The following is a 21224-nucleotide window of genomic DNA, read 5'->3' on the forward strand; positions in this document are numbered from 1 at the left end:
TCAACTAAATACCTAGGGATTACAGTTACAAATAACCTAAATTGTAACGATCACATAGACAATATTGTGAGTAGAGCAAACCAAAGACTGCGATTCACTGGCAGAACACTTAGAAGGTGCAACAGGTCTACTAAAGAGACTGCTTACACCACGCTTGTCCGCCCTATTCTGGAGTATTGCTGTGCGGTGTGGGATCCGCATCAGGTGTGACTGACGGATGACATCGAAAAAGTACAAAGAGGGGCAGCTCGTTTTGTATTATCGCGAAAGGGGAGGTAGTGTCACAGACATGATACGTAAATGGGAGTGGCAATCATTAAAACAAAGGCGTTTTTCGTTGCGACGGGATCTCATCATCAAATTTCAGTCACCAGTTTTCTCCTCCGATTGCGAAAACATTCTGTTGGCACCCAGCTACATAGAGAGAAGTGATTATCACGATAAAATAAGATAAATCGGGGTTCGCACAGAAAAATTTAAGTGCTCGTTTTTCCCACGTGCCGTTCGAGATTGGAACGGTAGAGAGACAGCTTGAAGGTGGTTCTTTGAACCCTGTGCCAGGCACTTTATTGTGAATAGCAGAGTAGTTTCGTAGATGTAGACGTGTGCGTAGACATCTGCCGGTGGTGGTGATGACGTTTGGTTTGTTGGGCGCGCAACTGGCACCGTACAAAGTCCCAATTTTTACACAGTCCAATTTTTTATGCAATGCAATCTAGCCACTCTGACGTATGATGATGATGATGATGATGATGACACTAACACCAAGTCCCCGGGCAGAGAAAATCTCCAACCCGGCCGGGCATCGAACCCAGGACCCTGTGATCTAGAGGCAGCAAAGCAGCCACTAGACCACGAGCTGCGGACGTGCACATCTGGTTCCACGTGCTTTTGCAGTCCTGTCGAGGAATTGCAGAGTCATCGGGAAATATGACATTAGGGAAAAATATTTGTTTTGATGTCCCCTAGAACCTCCCAGTGTTTGTCGGTTTAAATACTCTTCACCCTGTATATTCCTGTATAGATGAACTGTTTGTGTACATAATTAAGTTTGTGTGGAACCGTCAATGCGCGAGCATTACTCACATGTGGCCATTTTTTTTAAAAAAAGAAACTAAGAACTTGTATCTGTGTATGCAGTCTCAGACCATCTTCAATAAAATACTGCACTTCCCTATGAAACTATTCTAAGACTTTACCTGTTCGTCATAAGAATAAACCTGATGTAAACATTACGCCACGTATTGTTCCGCGTCTGCAAGAATGTCATTGGATTTCGTTTCACGTGGAGCAGAAGCCAAGCTGTGTCAAGTACAGTCAAGTACGATCATAAGGATACGTTTTATGCTGTGTTACACACACATAGACTGAGCGATAATGCGCGGGACAACAGCTTCACCGGCGCATTAAACTCGGACAGCACTGGACAGCCAGCGGACCAAGTAACCTGCAATGGTGTGAGCATTTCGAGTTCAGAAGTAAAAAGAGACGAGCAAAGAAACAATATGACGCATAAGCGTACTGCAAGGATTTGGCCGTACTGTTACCGAGCGAGGTGGCGCAGTGGTTAGCACACAGGACCCGCATTCGGGAGGACGACGGTTCAATCCCGCGTCCGGCCATCCTGATTTAGGTGATTTTTCTAAATCGCTCCAGGCAAATGCCAGGATGGTTCCTCTGAAAGGGCACGGCCGACTTCCTTCCCCGTCCTTCGCTGATCCGACGACACCGATGACCTCGCAGTTTGGTCTCTTCACACAAACAACCCAACCCATAATGTTTTGGCTCATCGGTGTACGAGGTGCGGCTAGAAAAAAACCGGACTGATGCTGGAAAAAACATTTATTTACAATTATTTACAATTTCATGTTATCTCCTTCAATGTACTCTCCTCCTCGGTCTCTACACCGCTCCATACGAATTTTCCACTGTTCATAGCAATGCTGCAGATCATTTTCGGTAAGTCCATACATTACTTCCGTCGCTTTTTCTTTTACTGCTTCAACAGTCTCAAATCTAGTTCCTTTCAAAGCTGACTTCACTTAAGGGAAAAGAAAAAAGTCACAGGGGGCCAAATCAGGTGAGTAGGGTGGATGATCTAAGATGGGAATGTTGTGTTTTGCCAAAAACGTCTTCACTGACAACGCACTGTGAGCTGGGGCATTGTCTTGGTGAAGGATCCATGACTTTTTTCTCCACAAATCGTTCCGTTTTCTCCGTACTCGCTCACGTAGGGTAGCCAGGACGCTAATGTAGTAATGCTGATTCACTGTTTGTCCCTCTGGTACCCAATCAATGTGCACAATCCCTTTGATGTCAAAAAAAAAAAAAAAAAAAACAATCATCATTGCCTTGAATTTCGATTTTGACATTCGTGCTTTTTTTTGTCGTGGAGAACCAGGAGTTTTCCAATGCATCGATTGGCGTTTAGTTTCGGGATCGTAAGTAAAAAACCACGATTCATCGCAAGTAATAACATTTTCTAAGACGCTGGGATCACTTTCAGTGTTTTCCAGGATGTCAGAACAAATCATTCTTCGGCGTTCCTTCTGTTCAATTGTGAGACACTTTGGAACCATTTTTGAACACACTTTGTTCATGTTGAAACTTTCATGAAGAATCTGCCCAACACTTTCCTTGTCAACTCCTGTTAACTCAGACACTGCTCTGATTGTTAAACGGCGATCTTGTCGAACAAGTTTACCGATTTTTTCAATGTTTGCATCAGTTTTTGCTGACAATGGTCTGCCAGTGCGAGTGTCATCACTGGTGTCTTCGCGGCCATCTTTAAATCGTTTAAACCACTCAAACACTTGTGTTCGCGATAAACAATCATCGCCGTACACTTGTTGTAACATTACAAACGTTTCACTTGCAGATTTTCCTAGTTTGAAAGAAAATTTGATGTTAACACGCTGTTCTTTCTGCACACTCAACATTTTCCGACGCACAGACAAAACGTCAACTACTTAAAACAGACGCCACGGGCAGACTGAGTGCAGGAGGCAGGTGAAACTCGAGCAGTAGGCGGAGCGAGAGTCACGTGACAGGCCACGCGACTTTCAGCCTTATTGCATTCGTTTTTTTGTTTCACCAGTACTAGTCTGGTTTTTTTCTAGCCACACCTCGTATACACTTCCCCTGAAGAAAGGGAACGCCAAGCCCTCTCCACTGAGACTCAATGTTACATTATTCTGGTTGGGTAGTCCGGTAGCGGCCGCGCTGTCAACGCAAACAGAGATAAGGGTGAGGTAGTTTTCTTTCGTGCTTCCCACAGCTCGGTTGCGCTCGCAGATAAGGCGGCTGCTTTTGTCACCGGCCGCCTGTTGTCAAAGCGCTCTCCGCGAGTCAGGGTGATTGAGGAGGCCTAGATAACGCAGCCGGTTCCCACGTGCTTTGATGGTGCGTAACTGCTACCTCCCCAGTTCACTAGACAGCACCGGTGCGTCTCTCAGGAGGGGGGGGGGGAACGTTAGTGCTTGACGCAACTCCCTTATCTAAATCACTAACAGGGAACACGGCTGCTGTCGTGTCGGACACGGGCATAGGTCTCTAGAAGAGCGTAGCGTTCCAAAGGATTGGAAGAGGGCACAGGTCATCCCCGTTTTCAAGAAGGGACGTCGAACAGATGTGCAGAATTATAGGCCTATAGCTCTAACGTCGATCAGTTGTAGAATTTTGGAACACATATTATGTTCGAGTATAATGACTTCTCTGGAGACTTATCTTAGAAGAAAGATTAAGGAAAGGCAAACCTACGTTTCTACCATTTGTAGGCTTAGAGAAACCTTTTGACAATGTTGACTGGAATACTCTCTTTCCAATTCTAAAGGTGGCAGGAGTAAAATACAGGGAGTGAAAGGCTATTTACAATTAGTACAGAAAACAGATGGCAGAGTCGAGGGGCATGAAAGGGAAGCAGTGGTTGGGAAGGGAGTGAGACAGGGTTGTAGCCTCTCCCCGATGTTATTCAATCTGTATATTGAGCAAGCAGTAAAGGAAACAAAAGAAAAATTCGGAGTAGGTAGTAAAATCCATGGAGAAGAAACAAAAAGTTCGAGGTTCGCCGAAGGCATTGTAATTCTGTCAGAGACAGCAAAGGACTTGAAAGAGCAGTTGAACGGAATGGACAGTGTCTTGAAAGGAGGATATAAGATGAACATCAACAAAGGTAAAACGAGGATAATGGAATGTAGTCGAATTAAGTCGGGTGATGCTGAGGGAATTAGATTAGGAAATGAGACACTTAAAGTAGTAAAGGAGTTTTGCTATTTGGGGAGCAAAATAACTGATGGTGGTCGAAGTAGAGAAGATAATGTAGACTGCCAATGGCAAGGAAACCGTTTCTGAAGAAGAGAAATTTGTTAACATCGAGTATAGATTTAAGTGTCAGGGAGTCGTTTCTGAAAGTATTTGTATGGAGTATAGCCATGTATGGAAGTGAAACATGGACAATAAATAGTTTGGACAGAAACAGAATAGAAGCATTCGAAATGTGGTGCTACAGAAGAATGCTGAACATTAGATGGGTAGATCACATAACTAATGAGGAGGTATTGAATAGGATTGGGGAGAAGAGAAGTTTGTGGCACAACTTGACCAGAAGAAGGGACCAGTTGGTAGGACATGTTCTGAGGCATCAAGGGATCACGAATTTAGTACTGGAGGGCAGCGTGGAGGGTAAAAATCGTAGAGGGAGACTAAGAGATGAATACACTAAGCAGATTCAGAGGGATGTCGGCTGCAGTAGGTACTGGGAGATGAAGAAGCTTGCACAGTATAGAGTAGCATGGAGAGGTGCATCAAACCAGTCACAGGACTAAAGACCACAACAACACAACAACATCGAAAAAGACGATCGTGTGAAACCCAGCTCGCGCTATTCGTCCACGAGACTCAGAGGCCTATAGACAGGGGTTCCCAGGTAGATACCGTGTTTCTTGACTTCCGCAAGGCGTTCGATACAGTTCCCCACAGCCGTTTAATGAGCAAAGTAAGATCATATGGACTACCAGACCAATTGTCTGATTGGATTGAAGAGTCCCTAGATAACAGAATGTCATTCTCAATGGAGAGAAGTCTTCCGAATTAAGAGTGATTTCAGGTGTGCCGCAGGGGAGTGTCGTAGGACCGTTGCTATTCACAATATACATAAATGACCTTGTTGATGACATCGGAAGTTCACTGAGGCTTTTTGCGGATGATGCTGTGGTGTATCGAGAGGTTGTAACAATGGAAAATTGTACTGAAATGCAGGAGGATCTGCAGCGAATTGACGCATGGTGCAGGGAATGGCAATTGAATCTCAATGTAGACAAGTGTAATGTGCTGCGAATACATAGAAAGAAAGATCCCGTATCATTTAGCAACAATATAGCAGGTCAGCAACTGGAAGCAATTAATTCCATAAGTTATCCGGGAGTACGCATTAGGAGTGATTTAAAATGGAATGATCATATAAAGTTGATCGTCGGTAAAGCAGATGCCAGACTGAGATTCATTGGAGTAATCCTAAGGAAGTGCAATCCGAAAACAAAGGAAGTAGGTTACAGTACGCTTGTTCTCCCACTGCTTGAATACTGCTCGGCAGTGTGGGATCCGTACCAGATAGGGTTGATAGAAGAGATAGAGAAGATCCAACGGAGAGCAGCGCGCTTCGTTACAGGATCATTTAGTAATCGCGGAAGCTTTACGGAGATGATAGATAAACTCCAGTGGAAGACCTGCAAGAGAGACGCTCAGTAGCTCGGTACGGGCTTTTGTTGAAGTTTCGAAAACATACCTTCACCGAGATGTCAAGCAGTATATTGCTCCCTCCTACGTATATCTCGGGAAGAGACCATGAGGATAAAATCAGAGAGATTAGATCCCACACAGAGGCGTACCGACAATCCTTCTTTCCACGAACAGTACGAGACTGGAATAAAAGGGAGAAGCGATAGAGGTACTCAAGGTACCCTCCGCCACACACCGTCAGGTGACTTGCGGAGTATGGATGTAGATGTAGATGTAGGCTAGATAACTTCTGCATCTACATACACACTCTGCAAAAGTTACCATACGGGGCAGGGCGGACGGTAGCTTATACCTACACCAATCTACATCTACATCCACATGATTACTCTGCAATTCACATTTAAGTGCTTGGCAGAGGGTTCATCGAACTACAATCATACTATCTCCCTGCCATTCCACTCCCGAACAGCACGCGGGAAAAACGAACACCTAAACCTTTCTGTTCGAGCTCTGATTTCTCTTATTTTATTTTGATGATCGTTCCTACCTATGTAGGTTGGGCTCAACAAAATATTTTCGCATTCGGAAGAGAAAGTTGGTGACTGAAATTTCGTAAATTGCCTTTCCTGTGAGCGTCATTTACGACGGCGGCCGAGTTTAGGTTCGTTCTGCGCATCTGACGTCACAGAACACAGTCAGCCAATGAACAGAGAAAGGCGTTGCCAGATCTCGACTGCAGAGCAGAGCACGGACGAGTGTCTTCAGTTTTAGCAACGTTCAGTCGTAAATAAAGTAATTGAACAAAAGCAGTGTCTTGATAGCAGACTTTCATTTATAGAAAGTTTGGAAAAAGCATTCTTTATACCAATTGCTTCGTATTCTATTAATTAATTGAAGCAAACAAGCAAATAAGGCTCCTAATTCAGGCGATAAGAAGGAAATTCATTCTCACTAACCGCTTTTTCGCAATAAAGAGCAGCGGCAATTGTTTATTTCCTACTGTACTTCGACGAACCGTGAGTAATTCATAGTCATACCAACAGTGTTTGTCGGTATTTTGCGTGATTCTTTATAAACTGCTCCAGGATTTCTGTTCGAACTACGAACTGCGGGCACGGTAGCTCAGCGTGCTCGCTCAGAGGGTCAGCCGCTTTCTGTAATAAAAAAAACTTCGTTAATAGATCAACAATGAACCTAAAAGGGTGTCTTACGACGTCCGCTCTGATCAGATGCAACGAACGAAACGAGCAAAATGAAATTGAAAAAAAAAAAAACACTGCGTTAGCGTAATAGTTATGTGTTTGGGTGCTAAGCAGAAGGTTCCGAGTTCAAATCTTTTTCGGTGCCTAATATTTTCTTTGTGTCTTACTTCATGAATTTTATTCGTTTGAATGTAATTTTTTGAAATTTCTAAAAAATGCCTCTGAGCACTATGGGACTCAACATCTGAGGTCATCAGTCCCCTAGAACTTAGAACTACTTAAACCTAACTAACCTAAGGACATCACACACATCCATGCCCGAGGCAGGATTCGAACCTGCGATCGTAGCAGTCGCGCGGTTCCGGACTGCGCGCCTAGAACCGCGAGACCACCGCGGCCGGCTTTGAAATTTCTAGAGGCAACTAAAATCGACCATACGGAAAGTGTACGCTGTGGACTTTTACCTCTGCAAACTCCTCAAAAATTTGTGCAATGGTTTACTACATCTAATGCTGCACAATAACTGCGTTGAACTTCGAAACAAAATTAAGTCATTTATGGGGGGAAGGTATCAGTCAAGAAGATGTGTAAAAATAAAATTTTTGGGCCAAATAGTTTTTATGAAATCGAATGATAAGTGTGTCAAAGCAGTGGGAACACCATGTGTCTGCACAGGCGAGCAGTGCAGTGATGACAAAATCGCGCACAGCGTGGAATGCAGGTAGCACGTCTCTGTAGCAGCGAAAGGGTTAATGCGGCCGTGGTGGCTTTACTTCATAAACTGCGCGCTGCCCCCTAAACTTTTAAGTTTGCAAACTATACTGTACTATGGCGCTGCTTCTCTTGGCGCGTGCGTCGTTTGCAGCAATCTCCCGCGTCTGGGCGGGCATGCGCGAGCCGCCAAGATAAAACTGAAGACATTGAAATATCTCGAAACTACACAAAATACAAAAAAGCTATAATTCCAATTCGTTTGTCTCGGAGAGCGACATCCAACGATACCACACTCGACCCTCGCACCCCATCCCGTGGGTGGTTGCCGGGTGCAACTTTGATATCTTCAATGGGAAACCCCGTCTGTTCATAGCAGATTACGGTTCTACGACAAATTCTACACACGTTTTTTTCTAAACCATTTTCTCCGTTTCGCTAGAGACGGCGCTGTAATTGGAGGTATAGTAATTTACGACATGCTACTCAATGGCCCTCGGCTATCCAATGGCACTGGCGAAACCACTTCCATGCTGGCGAAACCACTTCCATGCCGCGAAGGTAGGCCAACTCAGTATTTCATAACTTCTAATTGGAAACACCATTACAACTTTTTTTTTGATGTGATGTGTAGTTTCCGTGATATTTCACTGCATTTAAAATGAACACCCTGTGTATGACTGGCCTCATTTTTCTTATATTGTTCTTAAGCGAGTTGTATGCTCTACATTCCGCAGCTCGTGGTCGTGCGGTAGCGTTGTCGCTTCCCACGCCCGGGTTCCCGGGTTCGATTCCCGGCGGGGTCAGGGATTTTCTCTGCCTCGTGATGACTGGGTGTTGTGTGATGTCCTTAGGTTAGTTAGGTTTAATTAGTTCTAAGTTCTAGGTGACTGATGAGCATCGATGTTAAGTCCCATAGTGCTCCGAGCCATTTGAACCATTTTATGTTCTACATCTACATCTACGTGAGCACTCTGCTATTCACAATAAAGTGCCGGGCAGAGGGTTCAATGAACCCAATTCAAGCTGTCTCCCTACCATTCCACTCTCGAACGACACGCGGGAAAACCGAGTACTTAAATTTTTCTGTGCGAGCCCTGATTTCTCTTATTTTATCGTGATGATCATTTCTCCCTATGTAGGTGGATGCCAACAGAATGTTTTCGCAGTGGGAGGAGAAAACTGGTGATTGAAATTTGATGAGAAGATCCTGTCACAACGAAAAACGCCTTTGTTTTAATGATTGCCACTCCAGTTCATGTGTCATGTCTGTGACACTATCTCCCCTACTTCGCGATAATACAAAACCACCTGCGCTTCTTTGTACTTTTTCGATGTCATCCGTCAGTCCCACCTGATGCGGATCCCACACCGCACAGCAATACTCCAGAATAGGGCGGACAAGTGTGGTGTAAGCAGTCTCTTTAGTAGACCTGTTGCACCTTCTAAGTGTTCTGCCAATGTAATCGTAATCTTTGGTTTGCTCTACCCACAACATTATCTATGTGATCGTTCCAACTTAGGTTATTTGTAATTGTAATCCCTAAGTATTTAGTTGAATTTACAGCCTTCAGATTTGTGTGACTTATCGCGTAATCGAAATTTAGCTGATTTCTTTCAGTACTCATGTGAATAACTTCACACTTTTACTTATTCAGGGTCAATTGCCACTTTTCGCACTATACAGATATCTTATCTAAATCATTTTGCAATTCATTTTGGTCATCTGATGACTTTACAAGACGGTAAATAACAGCATCATCTTCAAACAATCTAAGACGGCTACTCAGATTGTCTCCTGTGTCGTTAATATAGATCAGGAACAATAGAGGGCCTATAACACTTCCTTGGGGATCGCCAGATATTACTTCTGTTTTACTCGATGACTTTCCGTCTGTTACTACGAACTGTGACCTTTCTGACAGGAAATCACGAATCCAGCCCCACAACTGAGGCGATACTCCGTAGGCACGCAGTTTGGTTAGAAGACACTTGTGATGAACGGTGTCGAAAGTCTTATGAAAATCTAAAAATACGGAATCAATTTGACATCGCCTGTCGATAGCACTCATTACTTTATGAGTGTTAAGAGCTAGTTGTGTTTCATAAGACCGATATTTTCTGAAACCGTGCTGACTATGTGTCAATAAATCGTTTTCTTCGTGGTACTTCATAATGTTCCAGAACCCTACTGCAAATCGACGTTAGTGATATGGACCTGTAATTCAGCGGATTACTCCTACTTCCCTTTCTGGGTATTGGTGTGACTCGAGCAATTTTCCAGTCTTTAGGTACGGATCTTTCTGTGAGCGAGTGGTTGTATATAAGTGCTAAATATGGAGCTATTTTATCAGCATACTCTGAGAGGAACCTGACTGGTTTACAATCTGGACTGGAGGCCTTGCCTTTATTATGTAATTTAAGCTGCTTTGTTACACTGAGGATATCTACTTCTATGTTTCTCATTTTGGCAGTTGTTCTTGATTGGAATTCAGGAATATCTACTTCGTCTTCTTTGGTGAACGAGTTTCGGAACACCGTGTTTAATAACTTTTTTTAGTGGCACTATCATCAGTGACTTCACCGTTGTAATCGCGCTCGAAGGTATTGATTGCGTCTTCCCACTGGTGTGCTTTATGTATGACCAGAATCTCTTTGGGTTTTCTGCCATATTTTGAGACAGAATTTCGTTGTGGAAATTATTAAATGCATCTGGCATTGAAGTACGCGCTGTATTTCGAACTTCTGTAAAACTTTGCCAATCTTGGGGATTTTTCGATCTTTAAAAAAAATGTGTGTGAAATCTTAAGGGACTTAACTGCTAAGTCATCAGTCCCTAAGCTTACACACTACTTAACCTAAATCATCCTAAGGACAAACACACACACTCATGCCCGAGGGAGGACTCGAACCTCCGCCGGCACCAGCCGCACAGTCCATGACTGCAGCGCCCCAGACCGCTCGGCTAATCCCGCGCGGCGTGTTCTTTTAAATTTGGCGTGCTTTTTTCGTTGCTTCTGCAACAACGATCTGACCCGTTTTGTGTACCATGGGGCATCAGTATTTAATTTATGTGGTATATATCTGTCAATTGCTGTCGATACTATCTCTGAAAAAATTCCACAACTTCTCTACACTTACATGTCAGATCGGAAGGAGTGGAGACTGTCTCTTAAAAATGCGTTAAGAGCATTTTTATCAGCTTTTTTAAACACACTACTGGCCATTAAAATTGCTACACCTCGAAGATGAAGTGCTACATACGCGAAATTTAACCGACAGGAAGAAGATGCTGTGATATGCAAATGCAAATGATTAGCTTTTCAGAGGATTCACACAAGGTTAGCGCTGGTGTCGACACCTACAATGTGCTGACATGAGGAAACTTTCCAGCCGATTTCTCATTAACACAAACAGCAGTTGACCGGCGTTGCCTGGTGAAACGTTGTTGTGATGCCTCGTGTAAGGAGGAGAAATGCGTACCATCACGTTTCCGACTTTGACAAACGTCGGATTGTAGCCTATAGCTATTCCGGTTTATCGGATCGCTACATTGCTGCTCGCGTTCGTCGAGATCCAATGACTGTTAGCAGAATATGGAATCGGTGAGTTCAGGAGGGTAACATGGAACGCCGTGCTGGATCCCGACGGCCTCGTATCACTAGCAGTCGAGATGACAGGCATCTTATCCGCATTGCTGTAACGGATCGGGCAGCCACGTCTCGATCCCTGGGTCAACAGATGCGGACGTTTGCAAGACAACAACCATCTGCACGAACAGTTCGACGACGTTTGCAGCAGCATGGAGTATCAGCTCAGAGACCGTGGCTGCGGTTACCCTTGACGCTGCATCACAGGCAGGAGCGCCTGCGATGGTGTACTCGACCACGAACCTGGGTGCCCGAATGGCAAAACGTCATTTTTTCGGATGAATCCAGGTTCTGTTTACAGCATCGTGATGGTTACATCCGTGTTTGGCGACATCGCGGTGAACGCACATTGGAAGCGTGTATTCGTCTTCGCCATACTGGCGTATCACCCGGCGTGATGGTATGCGGTGCCATCGGTTACACGTCTCGGTCACCTCTCGTTCGCACTGACGGTACTTTGAACAGTGGACGTTACATTTCAGATGTTTTACGACCCGTGGCTCTACCCTTCACTAGATCCCTACGAAACCCTACATTTCAGCAGGATAAAGCACGACCGCACGTTGCAAGTCCTATAGGGGCCTTTCTGGATACAGAAAATGTTCGACTGCTGCCCTGGCCAGCACATTCTCCAGATCTCTCAACAATTGGAAACGTCTGGTCAATGGTGGCCGAGCAACTGGCTGGTCACAATATGCCAGTCACTACTGTCGGTGAACTGTGTTATCGTGTTGAAGCTGCATGGGCAGCTGTACCTGTACACGCCATCCGAGCTCTGTTTGACTCAATGCCCAGGCGTATCATGGCCGTTATCACGGCCAGAGGTGGTTGTTCTGGGTCCTGATTTCTCCGGATCTATGCACCCAAATTGCGTGAAAATGTAGTCACATGTCAGCTCTAGTATAATATATTTGTCCAATGAATACCCGTTTATCATCTGCATATCTTCTTGGTGTAGCAGTTTGAATGGCCAGTAGTGTAGATATATTTTGCGTTTCATTTTGATGGTCGGAGGTGTTACGGTATTAGCCTAGCAGCAACTGCCTCGTGGTCGCTAATCCCTGTATTCGTCACAACACTCACTATTTTTCCAGGATTATTTGTTGCTAAAAGGTCAAGTATGCTTTCGCAACCATTTACGCTTCGAGTGGGCTGATGAACTAGTTGTTCAAAATAATTTTGTGACAAAGCATTCAGTACAATTTCGGGTGACGTCAAGCACTTCCCGCAAATAACGGGATAGAACGCAGCATGTCATTCTCAATGGAGAGAAGTCTTCCAAATTAATAGTGATTTCAGGTGTGCCGCAGGGGAGTGTCATAGGACCGTTGCTATTCACAATATACATAAATGACCTTGTGGATAACATTGGAAGTTCACTGAGGGTTTTTGCGGATGATGCTGTGGTATATCGAGAGGTTGTAGCAATGGAAAATTGTACTGAAATGCAGGAGGATCTGCAGCGAATTGACGCATGGTGCAGGGAATGGCAAGTGAATCTCAATGTAGACAAGTATAATGTGCTGCGAATACATAGAAAGATAGATCCCTTATCATTTAACTACAAAATAGCAGGTCAGCAACTGGAAGCAGTTAATTCCATAAATTATCTGGGAGTAGGCATTAGGAGTGATTTAAAATGGAATGATCATATAAAGTTGATCGTCGGTAAAGCAGATGCCAGACTGAGATTCATTGGACGAATCCTAAGGAAATGCAATCCGAAAACAAAGGAAGTAGGTTACAGTACACTTGTTCGCCCACTGCTCGAATACTGCTCAACAGTGTGGGACCCGTACCAGATAGGGTTGGTAGAAGACACAGGGAAGATCCAACGGAGAGCAGCGCGCTTCGTTACAGGATCATTTAGTAATCGCGAAAGCGTTACGGAGATGATAGATAAACTCCAGTGGAAGACTCTGCTGGAGAGACGCTCAGTAGCTCGGTACGGGATTTTGTTAAAGTTTCGAGAACATACCTTCACCGAAGAATCAAGCAGTATATTGCTCCCTCCTACGTATATCCCGCGAAGAGACCGTGAGGATAAAATCAGAGAGATTAGAGCCCACACAGAGGCATACCGACAATCTTTCTTTCCACTAACAGTACGAGACTGGAATAGAAGGGACAACCGATAGAGGTACTCAAGGTACCCTCCGCCACACGCCGTCAGGTGGCTTGCGGAGTATGGATGTAGATGTAGATGTAGACGGTGGTTTACGGGCACGTAGGTGGCGGCCGATGTGTGTTCCAGTGGGTACAGGTCAAGCACGTTTGCTGAGTTCACTATAATGCCCCTCAGACCACTGCAGCTCGACTCTGACCTTGCAACGAGGACTGTTATCCTGCTGGAAAATGTCTCCTCCGTGGGTGGTGTCTTGAAGCATGAAGAGCTGTAGGTGATCCGCAGTAGGTTTCGTGAAGTTCGCTGCTGTCTCGGTGCTTTCGACTACCACCACAGATCCCACGGCAGCCCAACTATGTGCCCTGTAGCGTAATTCTGCCCCCATTGGCCTGCATCTGTGGCGCGGGGCATGTTTCTGCTGCCATTCGCCTGGATAATAATTGGCAGCCAATGCTGTACTATCGCAATAAAGTCATGGGCTGTTCAATCGACTCTTTTATTAGAACATGTTACGCGTTTCGGGATTACACCCATCTTCAGACATCTGTTGCAAAAAAGTACAAAATATAAGTGAACACGTCTCAACGTTACAGAAAATGAGATATGGTCATATCAGTTGCACACCACAAACTTCGACTCCTTCCTAACCAACTAGGCGTACAGCCTTGACAACTCAAAGAAAGAAATAAAATTAGAATTATGTTAATACCTTCAGCTGCTTACAGGCGCTGATATACAGGGTGATTCAAAAAGAATACCACATCTTTAGGAATTTAAAACTCTGCAACGACAAAAGGCAGAGCTCAGCACTATCTGTCGGCGAATTAAGGGAGCTACAAAGTTTCATTTAGTTGTACATTTGTTCGCTTGAGGCGCTGTTGACTAGGCGTCAGCGTCAGTTGATGCTAAGATGGCGACCGCTCAATAGAAAGCTTTTTGTGTTATTGAGTACGGCAGAAGTGAATCGACGACAGTTGTTCAGCGTGCATTTCGAACGAAGTATGGTGTTAAACCTCCTGATAGGTGGCACTTATCTGTCCGTAACTACCTGAACGACAACTACCCGAGGCGATGGATCGACCGCCAGGCAGCCCGTGACAGAGCACTTCATCACTGGCCTCCAAGAAGCCCTGATCTTACCCCCTGCGATTTTTTCTTATGGGGGTATGTTAAGGATATGGTGTTTCGGCCACCTCTCCCAGCCACCATTGATGATTTGAAACGAGAAATAACAGCAGCTATCCAAACTGTTACGCCTGATATGCTACAGAGAGTGTGGAACGAGTTGGAGTATCGGGTTCATATTGCTCGTGTGTCTGGAGGGGGCCACATTGAACATCTCTGAACTTGTTTTTGAGTGAAAAAAAACCTTTTTAAATACTCTTTGTAATGATGTATAACAGAAGGTTATATTATGTTTCTTTCATTAAATACACATTTTTAAAGTTGTGGTATTCTTTTTGAATCGCCCTGTATATCAACGGGCACAGGTGAAAATGTGTGCCCCGACCGGGACTCGAACTGGGGATCTCCTGCTTACATGGCAGACGCTCTATCCATCATATTTTTTTTGTTTTGGTATTGTTCATTGCGTTCGATCTGGACGGACGTTCAAGATGATCGTTGATTCCTTGACAGTTTTTTTATTACAGATAGCACGTACCCCTTGACCGAACACGCTGAGCTACCGTGCCGGCATCTGAGCCACCCAGGACACAGAGGATAGCGCGACTGCAGGGACTATCTCGCGCACTCCTCCCGCGAGACCCACATTCTCGCCTTCTATGTCCACTCACTAAAATCGTAGTGTCTCACCCCAACACACTCATTACTTGTGGAAGACATTATTACTAACAAAGGAACCTCCCCGTCGCACCCCCCTCAGATCTGGTTATAAGTTGGCACAGTGCATAGGCCTTGAAAAACTAAACACAGATCAATTGAGAAAACAGGAAGAAGTTGTGTGGAACTATGAAAAAATAAGCAAAATATACAAACTGAGTAGTTTATGTGCAAGATATGCAACACCAGGGACAATGTGAGCTCAAGAGTGCCGTGGTCTCGTCGTTAGCGTGAGCAGCTGCGGAATGAAAGGTCCTTGGTTCAAGTCTTCCCTAGGGTGAAAAGTTTACTTTCTTTATTTTCGCAAAGTTATGATCTGTCCGTTCGTTCATTGATGTCTCTGTTCACTGTAATAAGTTTAGTGTCTGTGTTTTGCGACCGCACCGCAAAACCGTGCGATTAGTAGACGAAAGGACGTGCCTCTCCAGTGGGAATCGAAAACATGTGATCGCAAGGTCAAAGGTCAACCGATTCCTCCACAGGAAAACACGTCTGATATATTCTATACGACACTGGTGACGGCATGTGCGTCACATGACAGGAATATGTTGTCGACCCACCTAACTTGTACACTTGGCGAATGGGTAAAAAGATTCTTCTACCTTGCCCGATTTAGGTTTTCTTATGGATATGATAATCACTCACAAAAAAGTGATGAAAACATAAGCGTTTGTCGCATAAACTTCTCACCCAAGGGAAGACTTGAACCAAGGACCTCTCATTCCGCAGCTGCTCACGCTAACCACGGAACCACGACGCTCCTGAGCTCAAACTATCCTTGATGTTGCCTATCTCGCACATAAACTACCCAGTTTGTATATTTTGCTTATTTTTTTCATAGTTCCACACAAGTTCTTCCTGTTTTCTCGATTGATCTGTGTTCAGTTTTTCAAGGCCTATCCACTGTGCCAACTTATAACTAAATCTGAGGGGGGTGCGATGGGGAGGTTGCCTTGTGAGTCCCGCACAGAAGAAGAAGGTCATGGCCGGTATTGCCAGAACAATATATGGATATGGTGTCTGTTCTGTGTGTTGGGGTGGGCCACTACGAATGTAGTTTGTTAACGCGGGCATCTCAGTCCGTTTTGCAACCTGCTCGACGCAAAGAAACGAGCAGCCCTTAGTGGCTCGCCATCACAGTTGTCTGTATCTTAAATATCTTTGTGAATAATGCCCTTTTGGCGTATTTATTATTTTATATGTAACATATAAGTACTGCCAGTCTTTCACGATGATTCCGTACTTATACTCTGTATCAAACGTTTTTAGTCATAATTTTGTGAGCCGGCCGATGTGGCCGAGCGATTCTAGGCGCTACAGTCAGGAACCGCGCGACCGCTACGGTCGCAGGTTCGAATCTTGCCTCGGGCATGGATGTGTGTGATGTCCTTAGGTTAGTTAGGTTTCAGTAGTTCTAAGTTCTAGGGGACTGATGACCTCAGAAGCTAAGTCCCACAGTGCTCAGAGCCATAATTCTGTGACCATGTTATAGACCATTCTTTGATTTAAATTCAGAGGAAGACTCTCCTAGCAGTGTTGAAACCCGGTTAATTCGTTAAAAATAGTGACCGAGGGCTGTTTTCTTTCAATTGTAACTATTCACCGTCTCTGAACTTGCAGCCATGTACAAAATTTTTGTATTGTGTGGACATACAAGTTGAGAATGTGGGCCTCGCGGAAGGCGTGCGCGAGATAGCCCCTGCAGTCGCGCTATTCTCTGTGTTCTCGGTGGCTCAGATGCCCTGTAAGCAGGAGATCCCGGGTTGGAGTCCCGGCCGGGGCACACATTTTCGCCCGTCCCCGTTGTTATACAGGGTGATTCAAAAAGAATACCACAACTTTAGGAATTTAAAACTCTGCAACGACAAAAGGCAGAGCTAAGCACTATCTGTCGGCGAATTAAGGGAAATATATAGTTTCATTTAGTTGTACATTTGTTCGCTTGAGGCGCTGTTGACTAGGCGTCAGCGTCAGTTGATGCTAAGATGGCGACCGCTCAACAGAAAGCTTTTTGTGTTATTGAGTACGGCAGAAGTGAATCGACGACAGTTGTTCAGCGTGCATTTCGAGCGAAGTATGGTGTTAAACCTCCTGATAGGTGGTGTATTAAACGTTGGTATAAACAGTTTACAGAGAATGGGTGTTTGTGCAAAGGGAAAAGTTCTGGACGGCCTCCAGGAAGCCCTGATCTTACCCCCTGCGATTTTTTCTTATGGGGGTATGTTAAGGATATGGTGTTTCGGCCACCTCTCCCAGCCACCATTGATGATTTGAAACGAGAAATAACAGCAGCTATCCAAACTGTTACGCCTGATATGCTACAGAGAGTGTGGAACGAGTTGGAGTATCGGGTTGATATTGCTCGAGTGTCTGGAGGGAGCCATATTGAACATCTCTGAACTTGTTTTTGAGTGAAAAAAAACCTTTTTAAATACTCTTTGTAATGATGTATAACAGAAGGTTATATTATGTTTCTTTCATTAAATACACATTTTTAAAGTTGTGGTATTCTTTTTGAATCACCCTGTATATCAGCGCCTGTAAGGAGCTGAAGGTATTAATACAGTTCTAATTTCGTACTAGGCGGCTGCAGGTCATCAATGGTGTTCTTTCGGACATGTCCGCTAGTCAACTAGCAGCGAAACGCCCTCGGTAGGGGGCGCTTCATGGTCATGTGCTCCATGCGTTCTCATGTAATTTACTAATAACATACTCAGCATCTAACACCTAACAGGGTGTAATTACGACTAGCAATCGGAATATTAATTTCGTACACGTTAACACTAAAGGAGTTTTAAATTTGTTTAAAAACTCCCAATTTATTTTATTTTATTATTATTTTTTTTTTACAGCGCCATACTGTGCCTGTAGCCAGTAATGGCACTAAGCACAACTCAAACCATATGTCAATATAAAATAAATAATAGACGGTGGGGTGGGGGGGGGAGGGAGTACCTTCTTGAATAAACCTTTCAACCTCTCTAATCTCTAAAGAAATGGCTCTGAGCACTATGGGACTTAACAGCTGAGGTCATCAGTCCCCTAGAACTTAGAACTACTTAAACCTAACTACCGTAAGGACATCACACACATCCATGCCCAGGGCAGGATTCGAACCTGCGACCGTAGCGGTCACGCGGTTCCAGGCTGAAGCGCCTAGAACCGCACGGCCATCTAATCTCTAAAAGAATACCACTAAATTAAATGTAAGTGTACTAAGGGAACTCCTTGCAAAACGCCAGTCCGATTCATCGCAGAATATTACCCAAGTGTGTGCGACCCTTTCCAAATATTGAACGTATACAGAGAAAGGCAGCGCGAATGGTCACAGCATTGTTTGACTCATGGGGTAGTGTTAGGACGATGGTGAAAGAATGAACAAGCAGGTTGTTGAATATAGACGGCCGGTGTGGCCGAGTTGTTCTAGGCGCTTCAGTCTGGAACCGCGCGACCGCTACAGTCGCAGCGAATCCTGCCTCGGGCATGGATATGTGTGATGTCCTTAGGTTAGTTAAGCTTAATTAGTTCTAAGTTATAGGCGACTGATGACCTCAGAAGTTAAGTAGTATAGTGCTCAGAGCCATTTGAATCACTTTTTTGAGAACGCATGCTGTTACAGCGTGATTACCTGTAAATACCACATTAATGCAGTAAATGCTCAAAATGATGTCCGTCAACCTCAGTGCATTTGTCAATACGTGTAACGACATTCCTCTCAACAGCGAGTAGTTCGCCTTCCGTAATGTTCGCACATGCATTGACAATGCGCTGACGCGTGTTGTCAGGCGTTGTCGGTGGATCACGATAGCAAATATCCTTCAACTTTCCCCACAGAAAGAAATCCGGGGACGTCAGATCCGGTGAACGTGCGGGCCGCGGTATGGTGCTTCGACGACCAATCCACCTGTCATGAAATATGCTATTCAATACCGCTTCAACCGCACGCGAGCTATGTGCCGGACATCCATCATGTTGGAAGTACATCGCCATTCTGTCATGCAGTGAAACATCCTGTAGTAACAATGGTAGAACGTTACGTAGGAAATCAGCATACATTGCACCATTTAGATTGCCATCGATAAAATGGGAGCCAATTATCCTACCTCCCATAATGCCGCACCATACATCAACCCGCCAAGGTTGCTGATGTTCCACTTGTCGCAGCCATCGTGGATTTTCCGTTGCCCAATAGTGCGTATTATGCCGGTTTACGTTACCGCTGCTGGTGAATGACGATTGGTCGCTAAATAGAACGCGTGCAAAAGATCTGTCATCGTCCCGTAATTTCTGTTGTGCCCAGTGGCAGAACTGTACACGGCGTTCAAAGTCGTCGCCATGCAATTCCTGGTGCATAGAAATATGGTACGGGTGCAGCCGGTGGCCGGCCTTTGTGGCCGAGAGGTTCTAGGCGCTACAGTATGGGACCGCACGGCTGCTGCGGTCGCAGGTTCGAATCCTGCCTTGGGCATGGATGTGTGTGATGTCCTTAGGTTAGTTAGGTTTACGTAGTTCTAAGTTCTAGGGGACTGATGACCACAGCAGTTAAGTCCCATAGTGCTTAGAGCCAATTGAATTTTGCGATCGGTGTTGATGTAGCATTCTGAAGACCGACGTTTTTGAGATTCCCGATTCTCGCTCAGTTTGTCTGCTACTTACGTGCGGATTAGCGGCGACAGCAGCTAAAACACCTACTTGGGCATCATCATTTGTTGCAGGTCGTGGTTGACGTTTCACATGTGACTGAACAGTTCCTGTTTCCTTGAATAACGTAACTAATTGGCGAACTGTCCGGACACTTGGATGATGTCGTCCAGGATACCGAGCAGCATACATAACACACGCATAGCATGGGCATTTTGATGACAGTAGCCATACATCAACACGATATCGACCTTTTCCGCAATTGGTAAACGGCCCATTTTAACACGGGTAATGTATCACGAAGCAAATACCGTCCTCACTGGCGGAATGTTACGTGACACCACGTACTTATACGTTTGTGACTGTTACAGCGCCATCTATCACAAAGCGAAAAAATTGGTCCAACTAAAACATTTATATTTGTTTACGTACTACACGAATATGTAATAAAAATGTGGGTTCCCATTTAAAAAGAACGCAGTTGATATCCGTTTGACCTATGGCAGCGCCATCTAGCGGGCCAACCATAGCGCCATCTGGTTTCCCCCTTCAAGCTAGACAAGTTTGGTTCTTTGTAGTTTTTTCGTTTAATGCTTATTTCGTGAGGTATTTGGCCCGGTCACGATCAATGGACCACCCTGTATAATGTTGCACACGGATGAAACATAGCGCTTTCCGATTGGAGTCTGACTTTTCATTGGTCGCTTGGTTAGAGCTGGGACGATGTGGTGGGGATAGTGCAAAACTCAATGACGTTCCGTTCTCACCTTCGGGCACGTGCTCATATACACTCAGTCGCAAAAGTATTCGGACAGCACGTAACGGCGCATAATTTTGCAGTTTGCCGCATGAACAAATAGAGAAATTGCACTTTGTAATGTATTTGGGACACTTCCATACATGGCTACACTCCATACAAATAGTTTCAGAAACAACTTCCTGACACTTAAATCTATACTCGATGTTAACAAATTTCTCTTCTTCAGAAACGCTTTCCTTGCCATTGCCAGTCTACATTTTATATTCTCTATACTTCGACCATCATCAGTTATTTTGTTCCTCAAATATATATTGCTAATAAATATGTTTGGGTTTCATAGTCAGTGTTTCTCGAGTACTCATTGTGAAACTTCCCACTGTCCGAATACTTTTGCGACTGAGTGTATGTTGAGGTATGCATTTCAGAGCCCAAGTTTACCAGATCTTTTTGCTTCGAATGATCGATCCTGCCCTACTCCTGAATAACGACCATTTCCCCTGGGGCAGCCAGTATAGGCTGCGAAAGACGGCCACTACAATAAACTTAATCTGACTCGC

The 21224-nt window shown here is 44.7% G+C and overlaps 1 long non-coding RNA gene across 1 annotated transcript in view; it reads left to right on the plus strand.

The window, feature by feature from the left end:
- LOC124553925 overlaps positions 1-21224 on the plus strand; it is a 285286-nt gene that overhangs the window by 110849 nt on the left and 153213 nt on the right. The window lies entirely within an intron of this gene.

This window comes from Schistocerca americana, chromosome 11, assembly GCF_021461395.2.
Source record: "Schistocerca americana isolate TAMUIC-IGC-003095 chromosome 11, iqSchAmer2.1, whole genome shotgun sequence".
Classification (NCBI taxonomy): Eukaryota; Metazoa; Arthropoda; class Insecta; order Orthoptera; family Acrididae; genus Schistocerca; species Schistocerca americana.